The sequence below is a fragment of the Panicum hallii genome, chromosome 4 (assembly GCF_002211085.1).
Source record: "Panicum hallii strain FIL2 chromosome 4, PHallii_v3.1, whole genome shotgun sequence".
Taxonomy (NCBI): Eukaryota; Viridiplantae; Streptophyta; class Magnoliopsida; order Poales; family Poaceae; genus Panicum; species Panicum hallii.
This window is the reverse complement of record NC_038045.1, coordinates 43,404,826-43,419,992: the sequence shown is the minus strand read 5'-3', so window position 1 is coordinate 43,419,992 and position 15,167 is coordinate 43,404,826.

Here is a 15,167-nt window from a genome sequence, read left to right as displayed (position 1 = left end):
AAATAAGTTTTGACACAGGCGATTTTGTTTATCTCAAGGTCTCACCCATTCGAGGAACACGAAGGTTTCAAGTCCAAGGAAAATTGGCCCCTCGATACATTGGACCGTATCGAGTTTTGAAGAGAGTCGGAGCCGTGGCATACCGACTAGAGTTACCAGAAGAAATGTCAGATATACACCCATTGTTCCATGTTTCGCAATTGAGAAGGTGTTTAAGAGTACCCGAGGGAGAATATGTGCCAGTGGAAATAGTAGACCTACAGCCGGATTTGCGATACCAGGAAGTGCCGGTCAGGATTCTAGACACTATCACCAGAAGGACAAGGAACTCCGAAGTGCGGATTTGCAGAGTTCAGTGGAGCAGGCATGGAGTGGAGGAAGCGACATGGGAACGCGAAGATGCTCTGAAGAAGGAGTTTCCCCATTTGTTTAGGAGCTAGCCGAATCTCGGGGACGAGATTCGTTTTAAGTGGGGTAGGTTTGTAACATCCTGAAAATTTTACCCAGAAATCACGCGCTAAGATTTTCGTTTTCGAGAACCGTCCACCAAAACCCTAAATTTCCCGGCACCCGAATCCAATCGCAGTCACGCCATCTTTTCCCCCTCATGCAGCGTGCGAACGCCGCGCGCGCGTAACCGACCAGCCGCGGTCACCGCCGTGAAATTCGCCGCGCGGCCGCCGCCGCGAATCCCGCCGGCGCGCGTCACTTCTCCCCTTTTTCCATTATTTCTTTCCCCTTTTTCCTTTTCTCTCTTTTCCCTTTTTCCTTTTTCCCATTTTCCTTTTCCCTTTTTCCTTTTTCTTCCCTCCCTTTTTCCTTTCTCCTTCTTGTTTCTTCCTCCCTGCTCCTCTGCTCCCGAGCGCCACCCCGCACACCGCTCCGGCCCCTGGCGCCCCTGCCCTGGCGCGCACGCCACCCCGCCCTCGCGCGCACGCCGCCGTACGCGCGCGCGCCGCCGACCCTCGCGCGCACGCGCTTCACGCGCACGCACACGGCCGAGCCGCGACGCGCTCGCGCACGCGCCGCCCGCACAGCCGCCGCGCCGCCCGCCGCTGCCGCGTTCCGCCCCGCCGCGCGCGCCGTCGTTCCCTTGCTCCTGTGACGGCACAGTCCCGCGTACGGCACCTCGGCACCCCCGCTGCACGCCGCGTCGCGACGAAAGCCCGCGGCCGAGCGTCATTAGTGCCGCCCCGCGCCGCTCGCCGGCTTCCACCTACCCCCGGCCTCTCCGTTGCTTTCCCCGGCCTATAAATCGGCCCCGCGCCACCCCTCGTCCCCCCCCCACAGCTCCCACCGCCGCCTCCTGCCTCTCCCCGCGCCCCCATCGCCGGCCGCCCGAGCCGCACCACCCGCCGCCGCAGGCCACCGTCGCCCGGCCCCCTCGCTCCACCTCGGCTCAAGGTGAGGCCGGGGATGGGTTCCCCGTGCCCTCCTCCTTCTTTTCCCCCACCCCCGGACCGCCGCCGTGCCCTGGCCGGCCGGGATTTGGCCGCCGGCGCCCCCCCCCCCCCAACCCCTCCTCTGTTTCAGTCACGGGGGAGGAGAGGAGGAAGAAAGCGTTTTTGCCCAAAACCCCCTCCCCCTTCCTGTATTCCTCCAAAGGGAACCCCTCCCCTTAATTACTTCTTTTCGCTAAAGAGACCTTGCCCTTTTTAATATTTCAAACCAAGTCCCCCCCCCACCACGTAAACTTAATTACACTCGACACCCGTTAGCATGCCCTAAATACCCCTAGCATTCGCAAATAAGTCCCTACCCTTTTTAGATAATTGTGAATAGGCCCCTGGACCCCCGTTTAAGCCCTGAAACCACCTTTGGCGCGTCATTTTATGTGCGAAACGACCTCCAATCAACCCGAAACTTTACCACACCCTTTATAGTATAGTTTTAGCCATGCCATTAAGAAACCACCCAGAGATACCACCCCTAACTCCGTAACTAAATTATTTCCGATTCAAGCTTAACGATGAAAGCTTTTAGTTCTTTCGCTTGATGGTATGTCTGTTTGTTTGCGTCGTAGGACACGGAGTGAACGAAGGAGTTCCCGACTGCGACCAAGCACCCGAGGACCAGTTTTGCAAACCCGAGGGACAGTGCTTCGATCAGGACCTCCCGCAAGGGTTTGACGATGGCAAGTTCAATTCCGCCCTTTGATGCATGTTTTTGTCCTAGTTTTTATAAACACAACCCGATGGCCTGTTTTATAAAATTGCATGGTTTTGTGTGCCGTAACCATGGTAGGATAGCCACCCTTGTTGTGACAACCATACCTTGACCACCTGATTTTATAAAGAAAATGCGTGTGTGTGGGAAAGGGTAAAATGTGGATTTGAGAAACGAGTCGGACGGGATGGATGGCATTTCTGTGTGAATTGCCGTTGGTGTGCTCGTACCTGTGTGGTTGAGCGTGGAGGGGAGATATCCATCTTGTCACCCCTAAGGACCGAGTTGATGTGTCGTCTCACCTAGCTTCCTGTCGTGCAAACCACTTGACCGTTGTATGGGCAACGGCTTGGCCTAACCCCACTAGTTAGTCTGATAGCCATCAGGAGAGCTGGGAGCAACGGGTGATCAAGGAGACGGGATAAGCTCTGTGTGACTTATGCCCCGGTTAAACCTCGGTGGTAGGTCGAATGACCCCTTGATAAATCCCGTGGTGGCTAGTCAGGTCTAGCTAAGGTGGGTAAGGGCTTTGATGGGATCTGCACCGGCACTAAGGTGTTCGTGCTGTGGTACCCCGCCTGTGGGTAAAGTTGCACACCTCTGCAGAGTTGAAAATCTATTCGAATAGCCGTGCCCACGGTATTGGGCAAGTTATGGTGTGGTCACATAACTAGTGTTTCTCTTTGGGAATGGCTGAGCTGGTGTGAGTTGTTTGGAAAGTATCCGGCGGTTGTGCCGCGTGCTACGGCGGACGGGGAGTCCGGTAGCGATTTAAAACGTGAATCCTGTGTGGATCCACATCGTGTGTTCTTTGATACTTGAAAACTCATTTTGAAAATGTTTTCCAAAACGAACCCTTGCATATAACCGAGCTTTCCGTAAATAAACCCTAACTACTATCTTGAATATTTCCTGTGCATTTGATTCTGTTGTATTCCCCCCCCCCCCCCCGTGGGTGTGATTGGACTTGCTGAGTACGTTTGTACTCACCCCGTTCTTACTTTACAGTGGAGGATCCCGACTACATTCCCGAGAACGACGAGTAGGGTCCCGTCCTGCACCCAGTCTTGCCTGTGGGTGAGGTCACCGTTGGAGCTCCGCATGGCGCAAGACTCTGATGATCCCCTGTTCGTAGTTAGTGTAGTAGTATGGGCTTTTGTTGTAATCCTCGCGATAGTGGCGCTTCACTACCCATTACCGCGAAGAGTTGTACGGTGATGTACCATCTGATGTAATAAAAGTGTTATCAGCCTCCTGGGACTGATAAAGTAACACTTTTAAGTCTTCCCTGATGGGGGGGACGCTTCAGAAGTGCTAGGGTTTGGAGAAGACAAAAGGTAATGAAAAGTAGTAGATTGATATATTTTTGATCGATTGGATACCCTCAACTAGCCGTGTGTAACGCCCTAAGAATTTCAAGCCTAAGCTACGCGTTAAAGGTTCCGATTAAAAACGGATTCACCGTAACACCCTGACCCCCTTTGCCACACGTGCGCGTTACGTCCCCCGCCCTGTGCCACACAACGCACGGCTTCCCCCACGCGCACCGCCTCGACCCTCGCCATCGTGTCACGACGACCACGCGCAACCGCTTCCCACAATTTGCGCCGGCATAAGACCTTTCTCGCGCGGCGCGCGAATCCCGCACGCGTGGCCGACCGGCCGCGACCGCTGCCGCAATTAGCGCCGGCGCTCCTCGTACAGCACGCGAAATCCGCGTGCGCGTGGCCGACCGGCCGCGGTCGCCGCCACGACCGGCGCCGACGCCCCCTCCTCCCTCCCTCTCTCCTTTTCTTTCCCTCTCTCCTTTCCCTTCCTCTCTCACATTTTTTTTCTTTTCCCAATCTCTTTTCTCTTCTCCTTTTTCCTTTCTTCCTTTTTCCTTCTTTCTTTTCCCCTCCTCTCTTCTCCTTCTTTCCCTGTTTTCTCCTGCCGTGCGCCCGCATGCCGGCCGGCCGCACGCCCGCGCTACCCCGGCCGTGCCGCGTGCACGCGCCCGCCCGCGTGCCCGCGTAGACGAACGCCGTGCCGCGCCGTCCGCGCGACGCGCCGCGCCCCTGACCCGCGCCACACCGCCCCGCACGTGCACGCAGCCGCGCCGCCCGACGTTCACCGCGCCGCCCGTCGCTGCGCTGCCCCGGCCCCGTACCCGCGCGTGCACCACGTGCCGCGCCGCCCGCCGTGCCGCCCGTCGCTGGCGCACGCGCGTGGCCGCACGGCCGCCGTGGCGCACACGCCGCCGCCCCGCCCCGCCGCTGTGCCGCCTCGCCCACCGTACCTCCCCTGTGCCCGCACACCGCCGCCCGGCCCCCCCCCACGTGCACGGCTGTGCACGGCCGCGCCCCGCCGCAAGCCACGGGCGCCATTAATGGCCGCCCGTGGAGCAGCTCCGCCGGCCACCCCTTCCCCCACCGCCGGCCGCCTATAAATAGGCCCGGCCGCAGCCCCTCGCTCCCCGCAAGCTGTGCCGCCCCTGCCTACCTCCTCTCCCGCGCCCAGACCGCCGCCACCCGAGCCGCACGGCCGCCGCCGCCTGCCCCACGCCGGCCCGCCGCCTCGCGCAGCCCCCGCCCGAGGTGAGCCCCAGAATGGAGCCTCCTCTTCCCCTCTCCCTTTCCCCCACACGCCCGAGTCGATTAGGCCCTAGGGCCGCCGGATTTGAGGCCGGCCCGAGCTCCCCCTCCCTCCTCTGTTTCACGGGTGAGGGGAGGAAGAAGAAGGGGCAATTTTGCCCTTAGCCCCCCCCTTCCTTTCCATTTAGTTAAGAGCCCCTTCACCCTTGTATGCATTGCAGAAAAGCCCCTGTTATTTTATTTCTTTCAAACTAAGTCCCCCCACTATGTAATTTTATTTCCAAATAGGCCCCTCACACTTTTCACTGCCCCCTAACATTTCTAGGATTTACGAATAAGCCCTTCCCTTTTTAGGGAAACTTACGAATAAGCCCCGGTAACCCTGTTTAACCCATAGACCTTCCTTTACCTCGTCATTTTATGTGCGAAGCGATCTCCGATCGACCCGAAACTTTACCACGCCCTTTCTAGTATAGTTTTAGTCATGCCATTAAGAAACCACCCAAAGATATCACCCCTAACTCTGTAACTAAATTATTTCCGATTCAAGCTCGACGATAAAAGCTTTTAGTTCTTGTGCTTGATTGTGTGCCTGTTTGTTTGCGTCGTAGGACACGGAGTGAACGAGGAAGGTCCCGACTGTGACCAAGCGAACGAGGACCAGTTCCGCGACCCCGAGCCCGAGGGACAGTGCTTCGATCAGGACCTCTCGCAAGAGTTTGACGATGGCAAGTTCAATTCCGCCCTTTGATGCATGTTCTTGTCCTAGTTTTTATAAACACAACCCGATGGCCTGTTTTATAAAATTGCATGGTTTTGCGTGCCGTAACCATGGTAGGATAGCCACCCTTGTTGTGACAACCATACCTTGACCACCTGATTTTATAAAGAAAATGTGTGTGTGAGGGAAGGGATAAAATGTGGTTTTGAAAAGTGAGTTAGACGGGATGGATGGCAATTCGGTGTGAATTGCCGTTGGTGTGCTCGTACCTGTGTGGTTGAGCTAGGAAGGGAGATATCCATCTTGTCACCTCTAAGGACCGAGTTGATGTGACATCTCACCTAGCTTCTTGTCGTGCGAACCACTTGACCGTTGTATGGGCAACGGCTTAGCATAAATCCCACTAGTTAGTCTGATAGCCACCAGGAGAGCTGAGAGCAACGGGTGATCAAGGAGAAGGGATAAGATCTGTGTGACTTATGCCCCGTTTAAACCTCGGAGATAGGTCGAATGACCCCTTGATGGATCCCGTGGTGGCTAGTCAGGTCTAGCTAAGGTGGGTAATGGCTTTGTTGGGATCTGCACCGGCACTAAGGTGTTCGTGCTGTGGTACCCCACCTGTGGGTAAAGTTGCACACCTCTGCAGAGTTAAAATCTATTCGAATAGCCGTGCCCACGGTATTGGGCAAGTTATGGTGTGGTCACATAACTAGTGTTTATCTCTGGGAATGGATGGGCTGGTGTGAGTTGTTTGGAAAGTGTCCGGCAGTTGTGCCGTGTGCTACGGCGGACGGGGAGTCCGGTAGCATTTTCAAACCTGGATCCTGTGTGGATTAACACTGTGTGCTTCTTGGTATAAGAACACCTGTTTTGAAAAGTGTTTTTAAACGAACCCTTGCATACAGTTGAGTTTTTCACAAATGAACCATAACCTATCCTTGGATTGTCCTGTGCATATGATTACTGTTATACCCCCCTCCGTGGGTGTGATTGGACTTGCTGAGTACGTTTGTACTCACCCCTCTCTTACTTTTACAGTGGAAGACCCAGACTACATCCCCGAAGACAACGAGTAGGGTTTCGTCCTGCACCCAGTCTTGCCTGTGGTTGAGGCCACCGTTGGATTCCGCATGGCGCAAGACTCTGATGACCCTTTGTTCGTAGCTAGTGTAGTTGTGTGGGTTCTGGTTGTGATCCTCGCGATAGTGGCGCTTCACTGCCCATTACCGCGTAGAGTTGTACGGTGATGTACCATCTGATGTAATAAAAGTGTTATCAGCCTCCTGGGACTGATAAATCAACACTTTTAAGTCTTCCCTGATGGGGGAGACGCTTCAGGTGGTATCAGAGCCATAGGCTGGCCGTAGGACGTGACCCTATGAGCGAGACCCCTTTTCAGGCCCTAGGAATTGTCCCGATTTAAAAATTTTCTGCACAAACACTCACCACTGGTTTTTGCCTTGTTCCAGATGGCTGGCAATGGATGGGTTAGCGGAATCTGCCACGCAGAGCCCGGCCTCCCCAAGTTGCTATTGCTCAGCCTGGAACGCGTTGGGATTATGGAACCACCGGAGTATGCCTACCGTGAGTACATCGCAGGAGGCACCCTTCGGTGCGACATAATGGTTTTTGTGGAGAGAAGCACCCGCTACCCTGATGTGGACCCTTGGTTCATCTCCACCACTGGTTTCCGCTTCCCCGACACCTATCGAAAGGCCTCCCGTAAAGCCCTGCGCTGGCTGCGTGTGCTCTTTAGGCACCACCTCCAGCGGACTCCTATGGGATTTTTCCCACCCGCTGGGGGAAGAGGACGCACTTGGATTGCCCGAATGAGGGGACTTGGACGAGAAGAAGAAGACCTAGAAGATACGGTCTCCCACCTATCCATCTACCTTACTGGCTTGGATGCACTCTGCCGCGAACAGTCGGCGCAACTGAAGCAGCTAATCCATGGGATTGAAAAGATAACCCAGGAGCTGGAGGAGCAACGAACAAGAGCTGCAAACGCTGAGTATTCCGTAGCCGCCCTCCAAGTCCAGATACAAGAATACGAGAACCGCAACGGAATAGGTGGATGGATAGAGGAAGAAGAAGAAGAACCCATGGAAACCCATTGGGATAAGGGTACACAGACCGAAAACGAGATGGATCGGTTCCTTCCAATAAAGAAGCGCTCTATCAGAACCGAGGAAGAATCCCCATGATAGGATTAGCACCCCGAGCTGGAACCCTACCCTAATGATCACGTATCCATGAAAACTGTACCACCCTTGTTGTAATAACAAATATCATCTACTCGCTTTTGCACCTGTACCAGGTTGTTTACCCTACTTCTGTTTCAGATGGCTGAGGAAGGATGGACCCAGGGCGATTGCCAAGCTGCACCTGGATTCCCCAGCCTTTTGATCAACACCCTGGAAGACCTTGGCGTTACGGAGCGCCCAAGGTACTACAGCCGAGAGTACGAGCACCATGGTACCCTCCGCTGCAGGGTGATCCTGGTCATCGCCAGGAGCAACCGCTACCCCGACATCCAACCTTGGCGAGTGACCGCCACAGGGTTTAGACACCAAGACACCTACCCCTTGGCCATCAGAAAGACACTCCGTTATTTGTGCCGGATCTTTGAAGAACACCTCGCCCCACACCAGCAAAGTTCTTCCCGCCGGCCATCAGAACCCCAGTTTGGGAAGCACGCATGAGAAACCTGGAACGACGCCGCCACGAAGAAAGCCCCCTGTACCAAGTGGCTACTTACCTAGCCGCCCTGGACCAACTCTTTGATGAGCAAGCCAACCTTCTGAGGGAGCAGACCCATCGAGCCGAGCAAGCAGAGCTCGCAGTGAGACTGCAGCAGATCCGAGCCGCCCATGCTGAGGCAAGAGCCGCAGCCGCGGTTAGCAGCGAAGCAGTAGCCCAAGAGAGCCTCAGGCAAGCACGAGACCGGCGTATGCAAGATTGGACCCGAAGTGGAACCCCAGTCCCGGCGATTGGGGAAGACCATGTTTTACTCGGGACACCCGTCATAGGGTGGGGATCACTCTTTGGGAGCACACGAGCCCCACCCGAGAATCCTGAAAGTTCTGCTGCCGCCGACGAAGGGGATGCTGCAATGCAGCCCCTGACCGATGGGAACCCAGCGGACGGCGAGCAAGGATCACTCGCGCTCTCCGCCCCAGAAGAAGGCCTGCCCTGCGAGTAAAATGACCGGCGCCACCCTAGTGATGTGTCCCCAGCCACTTTTGTTGTTGTGCCTGATCTCAGACGAGTAGTACGAGACCTAGCCTTACCCTAAGTTGTACCTCCCTTGCAGTAATAAAATGGTTTGTGCTTGTTGTTTGTGATGTTGTGTGCTGGTTTGTTGTGTGCTGATTATTTGAGTACCGGCAGGAGGTAGATTCTGCCTTATATATATACGAATTAAACAACTTAAACATCACATAATCGTAACCCTAGTTTACCCAATCAACAGGTGACCCCCCGGAACGTCGCGAGGGCCTCTCGTGGCCGGAACCCCGTAGCCGCTAGTGTCGGAGCACATCCCGTTGAACAAGATCTTCCCCAAGGAGAACAAGAAGTAAGCCAGAACCGAGGGGGAAGTCAAGAAGGAGAACAACTACCACCACCCCCACCCCTCGGAGACCTGGCGCAGATCATCCATAACCAGACCCTCATACTGGAGACTCTGGCGAATGCCCTCATTAACCGGCAGCCACGAGGGCAGAATATGAACGACAAGCTGACGGCCTTTCTAAGGACCAAGCCACCTACCTTCGCCGGATCCTGCAACCCGTTGGATGCTGACGACTGGTTGCGAGTAATTCAGAGGAAGCTCGAACCATTCGAATGCCAAGACCGGGATAAAGTCCTTCTGGCAGCCCACCAGCTCACCGGAACGGCATTATCATGGTGGGAAAACTATTGTGCCGCAGCCGAAGATGCCTCTACCATCACCTGGGGAGAATTTGTAAGGGAGTTCCGCCGCTACCACATCCCTTCGGCCACTATGAAGCGCAAGGCGGATGAGTTCCGCGCACTACAACAAGGAAGCATGACGGTGGAAGAATACACCCACCGGTTCATAGAATTGGCCCGGTACGCGCCGGAAGAAGTGAACGACGACGATAAAAAGCAAGACATGTTCAAGAAAGGGTTAAGCCCAGAACTCCGGACCTTGCTTACCCCACAAATCTATCCAGACTTCAACACCCTGATGAACAAAGCTATCCTCACGGAAAGGGCCAAAGCCGAAGAGCGGAAGGACAACAAGCGGAAATTCCTGGAGAGCAAGGCCCGCCAGCAGGACCGCTTCCAAAAGCCGAGGAACTCCAACTACACAGCACCAAGATCTCAGGCTCCGATGCAGTATAGGACTCAGTCGCAAGTGACAGGACCACAGGCCCCGCCCAGGAGCCAGAATACCACGAGGGCCCCACAGAGCAATACAAGCCAGGTCACTCCCGACAACAACAATGTTAGGGCCTGCTTCAACTGCCGTGAGATAGGGCATTATATTGCCAATTGCCCTTATGCCAAGAACAAGCCGGCCACATCAGCCTTCTCCAACTCGGTGAATGGACCCAGACCAGCCCTGACCGGTGCCAACAGAGTGCCTGTCCGCAACAACGACAACAGCCAGCAGACAAAGCAGCCCCAGCAATCCTTTGGACGAGCCCGCGTCAATCACATCGATGCGCAGGAGGCTCAAGAAGCTCAGGGCGTAGTGCTCGGTGAGTACTTAGTCAACTCAGCTCTGGCGACAGTATTATTTGATTCTGGAGCATCACACTCGTTTATATCCTCGAGCTATGTGGAGAAACACAAAATACCTACAGTACTACTAAAAACGCCCCTATTAACCCGGACGCCTGGAGGCGACATCAATTGTCAATTAGGTTGTCCACGGGTAAGGATCAATTTAAGTGGGGTAGACTTTCTAGCAGATTTGGTAGTACTTAAGCCTGGGGGAATAGACGTAATCCTTGGAATGGACTGGTTAAGCCGACACAATGGTCTCATAGGATGTACCGACAAGGTGGTACACCTAACAAACCCCGAAGGAATACAAGTGATCTGTCATACCCGAGATAGTAAGTTTGACCTAATGGTGTTTAGCATGGAAGCCAAGCCCTTAGAAGAAGTCCCGGTAGTAAACGAATACCCAGACGTATTCCCCGAAGAGCTTCCCGGTATGCCACCGGATAGGGATATAGAATTCGTCATTGACCTCATCCCTGGAACCTCCCCTATAGCCAAAAGACCCTACAGGATGGCAGCCTCGGAATTGACAGAATTAAAGAAGCAACTAGAAGAACTACAACGGATCGGCTTCATCAGACCAAGCTCGTCGCCGTGGGGAGCCCCGATTCTGTTTGTCAGAAAGAAAGATGGATCTATGAGGTTGTGTGTAGATTACCGGGCACTGAATGAGGTTACCATTAAGAATAAGTACCCTCTTCCCAGGATTGATGACCTGTTCGATCAGCTAAAGGGAGCCAAGTACTTTTCCAAGATCGATCTAAGGTCAGGGTATTTCCAGCTCAAGATTAGAGAAAGTGACATCCCCAAAACGGCTTTTGTCACCCGCTACGGGCAGTTTGAGTTCACTGTAATGTCCTTCGGACTAACCAATGCCCCTGCCTATTTTATGAACCTCATGAACAAAGTATTTATGGACGAGCTGGATAAGTTTGTCGTAGTCTTTATCGACGACATACTTATCTACTCTAAGAGTATTCAGGAACATGAGCAACATCTGCGGGTAGTATTGGAAAAGCTGAGGGCACATAGGTTATATGCCAAGTTCAGCAAGTGTGAATTTTGGCTGGAGAGAGTAGCTTTCCTTGGTCACATTTTAACCGCGGAAGGTGTAGCAGTGGACCCAGAAAAGGTCGAAGCAGTCTCCAACTGGCAGCGACCGACTAACGTTAGTGAAATTAGAAGCTTTCTGGGATTAGCTGGGTACTATCGGAGATTTATTGAGGGATTCTCTAAGATAGCCCGACCCATGACGGAACTTCTTAAGAAGGAGAAAAGGTTCGCTTGGACAGAGTCCTGTGAGAGAAGTTTTCAAGAATTGAAGCAAAGGTTGACAACCGCCCCAGTGCTGACCCTACCGGACATCCATCGGGACTTTGTCATTTATTGTGACGCATCCCGGCAAGGATTAGGGTGTGTACTGATGCAAGACGGGAAAGTCGTTGCATATGCCTCTCGCCAACTCAGGACTCATGAGCAAAATTATCCGACTCATGACTTGGAATTAGCAGCCGTAGTGCATGCCCTTAAGATCTGGAGACACTATTTAATTGGAAATAAGTGTGAAATTTACACTGACCATAAGAGTTTGAAATATATCTTCACCCAGCCAGACTTGAACTTAAGACAGAGGAGATGGTTAGAGTTAGTCAAGGACTATAATTTGGAAATCCATTATCACCCCGGAAAAGCGAATGTCGTGGCCGATGCCCTAAGCCGGAAGACTTACGGACCCAAGGATGACAACCTGTGCGAGGAAATGGCACGATTAAATGTGCACATTGTTCCTCGAGGCTCCAGTCATGTGCTGAGCGTCCAATCAACACTAGAGGATAGAATTAAAGAGGCTCAAAGCTCGGATCAGGAGCTAGTAAAGATCTGCAAGCAAACTGGAGAAAACAAAGCACCAGGCTTCAGAGTAGATGAAAAAGGAACGTTATGGTATGAGGATAGAATTTGTGTACCCCAGGAAGGAGACTTCCGGCAGATGATCATGGACGAAGCCCATAACTCGGCCTACTCCATCCACCCAGGATCCACCAAAATGTATATAGACATAAGGCAAAAGTATTGGTGGAATGGGATGAAAGCGGATATTGCACGATTTGTGGCACATTGTGATACCTGCCAAAGGATCAAGGCCGAACATCAAAAGCCGGCAGGATTATTGCAACCCTTGCCTATCCCGGTTTGGAAATGGGATGAGATAGGAATGGACTTTGTAGTGGGTCTACCCCGAACCCAGAAAGGACACGATTCCATATGGGTAATAGTAGATCGACTCACTAAATCGGCCCATTTCATACCCGTACGAACCACTTATGGTGGAGAAAAGCTGGCAAAGCTTTACGTGGAGAACATAGTAAAGTTACATGGAGTGCCTAGCAGAATTGTCTCTGATAGAGGAACTCAATTCACCTCTAGGTTTTGGAAAAGCCTGCATAAAGCCATGGGCACTAAGTTGGATTTCAGCTCCGCATACCACCCACAGACGGATGGTCAGACCGAAAGGGTAAACCAGGTCATGGAAGATATGCTGAGAGCATGTGTTCTGACCTATGGAAATGATTGGGAGCAGAGTCTGCCTTATGCAGAATTTTCGTACAACAATAGTTACCAAGCCAGCTTGGGCATGTCGCCATTCGAAGCCCTCTATGGGAGGAAGTGCAAAACTCCCTTAATGTGGTCGGAAGTTGGAGAACGTACCCTAGTTGGACCCGCGCTCATAAAAGAAGCAGAAGAAAAAGTAGCGGAAATCCGCGAGAAATTGAGAGCGGCTCAGTCCCGACAAAAGAGCTACGCAGATAAGAAGAGGCGGGAAATAAGTTTCGACCCAGGTGATTTTGTCTATCTCAAGGTCTCACCCATTCGAGGAACGCGAAGGTTTCAAGTACAAGGAAAATTGGCCCCTCGATACATCGGACCATATCGAGTTCTGAAGAGAGTAGGAGCCGTGGCATATCAACTGGAGTTACCGGAAGAAATGTCAGATATACACCCAGTGTTCCATGTTTCGCAATTACGAAGGTGTTTGAGAGTACCCGAGGGAGAACACGTGCCGGTGGAAACGATAGACCTGCAGCCGGATTTGCGATACCAAGAAGTGCCGGTCAAGATTCTAGACACTGTCACTAAGAGGACAAGAAATTCTGAAGTTCGGATATGCAGGGTTCAATGGAGCAGACACGGAGTAGAGGAAGCAACCTGGGAGCGCGAGGAGGCCCTAAAGAAAGAATTTCCCCATCTGTTTAGAAGCCAGCCGAATCTCGAGGACGAGATTCATTTAAGTGGGGTAGGTTTGTAACGCCCTAAGAATTTCAAGCCTAAGCTACGCGTTAAAGGTTCCGATTAAAAACGGATTCACCGTAACACCCTGACCCCCTTTGCCACACGTGCGCGTTACATCCCCCGCCCTGTGCCACACAACGCACGGCTTCCCCCACGCGCACCGCCTCGACCCTCGCCATCGTGTCACGACGACCACGCGCAACCGCTTCCCACAATTTGCGCCGGCATAAGACCTTTCTCGCGCGGCGCGCGAATCCCGCACGCGTGGCCGACCGGCCGCGACCGCTGCCGCAATTAGCGCCGGCGCTCCTCGTACAGCACGCGAAATCCGCGTGCGCGTGGCCGACCGGCCGCGGTCGCCGCCACGACCGGCGCCGACGCCCCCTCCTCCCTCCCTCTCTCCTTTTCTTTCCCTCTCTCCTTTCCCTTCCTCTCTCACATTTTTTTTCTTTTCCCAATCTCTTTTCTCTTCTCCTTTTTCCTTTCTTCCTTTTTCCTTCTTTCTTTTCCCCTCCTCTCTTCTCCTTCTTTCCCTGTTTTCTCCTGCCGTGCGCCCGCATGCCGGCCGGCCGCACGCCCGCGCTACCCCGGCCGTGCCGCGTGCACGCGCCCGCCCGCGTGCCCGCGTAGACGAACGCCGTGCCGCGCCGTCCGCGCGACGCGCCGCGCCCCTGACCCGCGCCACACCGCCCCGCACGTGCACGCCGCCGCGCCGCCCGACGTTCACCGCGCCGCCCGTCGCTGCGCTGCCCCGGCCCCGTACCCGCGCGTGCACCACGTGCCGCGCCGCCCGCCGTGCCGCCCGTCGCTGGCGCACGCGCGTGGCCGCACGGCCGCCGTGGCGCACACGCCGCCGCCCCGCCCCGCCGCTGTGCCGCCTCGCCCACCGTACCTCCCCTGTGCCCGCACACCGCCGCCCGGCCCCCCCCCCACGTGCACGGCTGTGCACGGCCGCGCCCCGCCGCAAGCCACGGGCGCCATTAATGGCCGCCCGTGGAGCAGCTCCGCCGGCCACCCCTTCCCCCACCGCCGGCCGCCTATAAATAGGCCCGGCCGCAGCCCCTCGCTCCCCGCAAGCTATGCCGCCCCTGCCTACCTCCTCTCCCGCGCCCAGACCGCCGCCACCCGAGCCGCACGGCCGCCGCCGCCTGCCCCACGCCGGCCCGCCGCCTCGCGCAGCCCCCGCCCGAGGTGAGCCCCAGAATGGAGCCTCCTCTTCCCCCTCTCCCTTTCCCCCCACACGCCCGAGTCGATTAGGCCCTAGGGCCGCCGGATTTGAGGCCGGCCCGAGCTCCCCCTCCCTCCTCTGTTTCACGGGTGAGGGGAGGAAGAAGAAGGGGCAATTTTGCCCTTAGCCCCCCCCTTCCTTTCCATTTAGTTAAGAGCCCCTTCACCCTTGTATGCATTGCAGAAAAGCCCCTGTTATTTTATTTCTTTCAAACTAAGTCCCCCCACTATGTAATTTTATTTCCAAATAGGCCCCTCACACTTTTCACTGCCCCCTAACATTTCTAGGATTTACGAATAAGCCCTTCCCTTTTTAGGGAAACTTACGAATAAGCCCCGGTAACCCTGTTTAACCCATAGACCTTCCTTTACCTCGTCATTTTATGTGCGAAGCGACCTCCGATCGACCCGAAACTTTACCACGCCCTTTCTAG